The sequence below is a fragment of the Piliocolobus tephrosceles genome, chromosome 10 (genome assembly GCF_002776525.5).
Source record: "Piliocolobus tephrosceles isolate RC106 chromosome 10, ASM277652v3, whole genome shotgun sequence".
In the NCBI taxonomy this organism is placed as follows: Eukaryota; Metazoa; Chordata; class Mammalia; order Primates; family Cercopithecidae; genus Piliocolobus; species Piliocolobus tephrosceles.
The window spans coordinates 124,530,739-124,533,965 of NC_045443.1; the positions used below are offsets into that span (position 1 = coordinate 124,530,739).

General features: G+C 44.8%; 1 long non-coding RNA gene across 1 annotated transcript in view; it reads left to right on the forward strand.

Annotated features, from left to right (window-relative positions):
- The first annotated feature begins 2,566 nt into the window (after positions 1-2,566).
- The window catches only part of LOC111522978, an 8,785-nt gene continuing 8,124 nt past the window's right edge, over positions 2,567-3,227 (forward strand). Inside the window, exon 1 of the long non-coding RNA XR_002725391.2 lies at positions 2,567-2,674. This is a non-coding gene — a long non-coding RNA (uncharacterized LOC111522978). The remainder of the gene's footprint in view (positions 2,675-3,227) is intronic.

The window sequence follows — 3,227 nt, forward strand, 5'->3', positions numbered from 1 at the left end:
GAAACGCAGCACCCAAGGTCTTTGCTGAGTCCTGGTTGCCTAGGTACTTTCTGCCTATCATGTACCCAAATCCAAAACTCTAAGGAAGAAAGCAGGTGTTCAGTATAGACGTTTCTTTGTGTGAAGAGTTTTATCACAGTGCACCACTCTTCTTAGTTAGTGAAAGCTGGAAACTCTCACAAAATCCAAGTTTCCAGAGAGCAGTCAAAGGACAACCTTATGAGCAGATCTTTCTAAGGACAGCAGTCTCAGGCCATCCTTTTCTGCACACGTAACCACCCTCAGCCTAGTCAAAGATTAAGTCCAAAGGACGATACCGAGAATGTTAATTTCCTTACGCAAATCAAGATCACTAAGATGTTTCCTTGTGTTTTGGACTTTGGTTTGGCAAATCCATTTAAGATTCTGCAGAAGAGACCCCTGCCCTCCTTATTGACCTGTTAACAGCAAAAGGCTGGAAACAGAGCACAGGCTGACAGACCGTTGCCATGACTACCTGTGTGGCAAACATCTTAATGGCATTTCACTGAGATGCTTCAGGTATTGAACTTTGGAAAGGGGTGGCTGAATAGAACTAAAGACCTCGTGGCACTCAGCTCCCAGTGGTGCAGGAAATATCCAGTTAATGCCCTCAGTGGTAGCCATTCCCTTTTTACCAAGGGTAGTAGAAGATGAAATGGGTTCATGCTACCATGAGTCAGTTTGGATACTCACAGAAAGAGTGGTCCCTTCAGGCATTATTCAACTTCCACAGCTCCTGCTCACTCTCAGCCACCGTGCTGTGTCTCTGCCACCATGACACGGAACGGCTCTCACTAAGTAAGTCAAGTCCATTGCTAAATTCGATGGTTGCTTCTGACTGGTTAGTTCCCTTGAGGCCTCAGTAACATTTGACATTAAGCTCTCTATCACTGTACTTCTCACACTTTGATCACAGGATCTGTTTATCCTGACAGTGTTGAGAACCACCCCACCAAAAAAGCCATTTTGCTTATAAACATTGATATTTATTAGAAATTAAAATGGAGAAAGTTCATGATGTTGTTTCTCCAGTTGGCTGCAATATCACCTTTCCAGTAGCCTCTGGAAACCTCCATTCTGCATTCATGTGCTCATGAGAACGAAACCAACAAATAACACCTTAGTATCCATATAGAGATATTTTGGCTTGCGTGGACCTCCTACAAGGGTCGCGGGAGCCCCAAGAGTTCCTGGATCTCACTTGGAGAATCACTGTTCTACACAATTCCTTTGGCTGTTTTTAACACCATGGGCTTCTGTCTTCCTCCTACCTTCCTGGCCTCTCCTTCTTGTTAGGTTTCCAAGGCAAGGTGAGGGTTAAAGACACACCTAGAATGAGAGGGTGGCTCAACAGCAAATGCAGGCATTTAGGTCCAGTGTAAACCGGCTGAGGTGGAGCCCCAGTTTAATGCCAGTGCCCACCACTGCTTACAGGCTGGGATACTTACAGGTATGGGTGGGAGGGGTCTGGGCAGTATGGCTTGCTGCCGGGGAAGATGTTAATAAGATGTACCCGGGATGAAGCAGTTGGGGCCTTGTTCCCGCAAAATATGATAGTGATGTGCCTTGGACTTTTTCTCAGCAGAATGTGATAAAGTCAGGCAGTTGGACAGGCAGGTTCTCATGGCCCAAACCCTCATGGAATGTTTCACTTTGACCAAGGTCTGCATAATGGCAGGGAGTTTACAAAATGGTGTATTTTGGATTAACAGGTCTCAGTCTTGGGCTCCTTGTTGTCTAACAGATCCTAAATGTTGGCCCCTGCTGTTTCAGGTTCTCTGCTCATTATGCATGTTCTCTGGGTAATTTTATCCACTCCTAAGGCTTAAATCATCATCCCTCTGCTGAAGGCTTCTAAATCCCTTTCCCTAGCTCGGAGCCCTTTTCTGAGATTCAGATTCTTGTGTAGTTTGATCTAGTGGGCACTGGTACTTTTGTATTCCACAGGTATTTTTGGCAACTATCTACTTCTTTCTATCTTCAGGGCTATTCTTGCAGGGTCACTCTAGCAGTTCCTAGCAGGGTTTACTGTCCTTGTCCCCACCTGTTTTTGGTCCATTCTCCATCATTGTAGAGAGATATATTTAATCAAATCTTCTCATTTGTGCTTAGGTCATGTCAGTGCCTTTTCATTACTCTTTGGATAAAGGCTAAGCATTTTAAAATGCTTAATGGCTTTTTGTGATATGACTCTTACCTAAACCTCTCCAGCTTGTGTTTTACAGTTTGTCCCTTCTATTGAACTTCATCTTTCAGTGACACCGAACTTTCAGGTTCCTCTAATGGCTACATGTTCTCATCCTCTGGGCATTTACCTCTGTTGTTCCAGGAAATGGTCTTCAACATCTTCAGATAACTAGAAGCTTTGCTCCTCAGTGGGAAGAAAGCTTTCAGTTCCAGCAGAAGTCCAGGGGCTGGAGAGCTGATCCTGAGTTGCCTGTGATCACATGCCACACCTGAAGGCATCACTCTATCCAGGCTCCAGGTGCATAGAACATTGTGAGGTCATGACTGCGGCATTATGACCAGTCTTGGAACTAGGGTTGGGGTGGGGTTCATCCCACCCAGACCACAGGGACCGAAAATAAGAAAGGATGTTTTTCAGAGGGAAGTGTTGGTGCTGGGCAGGAAGAACCGCAGATGCCAGATACGGGTACTGTTGTAACTCTGTTCTCCATAAAACGTAATTTGCTTTTGCTTGATACTAATCTTCTTGCCCTCATAATCTTGCACATGGAGTTTATCTATCCACCTCCAACAGACACTCATGCGCCTCCCAGTCACTTCTTCTTATCCCTCAAAACCAGCTCCAGAGAAAGGATTGAATTTCTTCCTTCCTAGGCTGACTTTCCATATGTAAAGTTCACATGTATACACTGCAATGCATTACCTACAGCATTTGATTTGTCGATTTGTCTTCTCCACCACATGAGCTGAACAGAAATCATGCCTTGGACGTTTCCACATCCTCAACAAGTAGTTAAGACATGTCACAGAGTAAGTAGTGCTTAATTAGGTTTGGGGAATAAGGGATACAAATAAGTTTGTTTGTTTTTTGAGATGGTGTTTCGCTCCTTTCCCAGGCTGGAGTGCAATGGAGCGATCTCGGCTCACCGCAACCTCTGCCTCCTGGGTTCAAGCAATTCTCCTGTTTTTGTCTCCCAGTTTCCTCCAAGGCTCTTGTTCAAACTGTTCTTATTGTGACT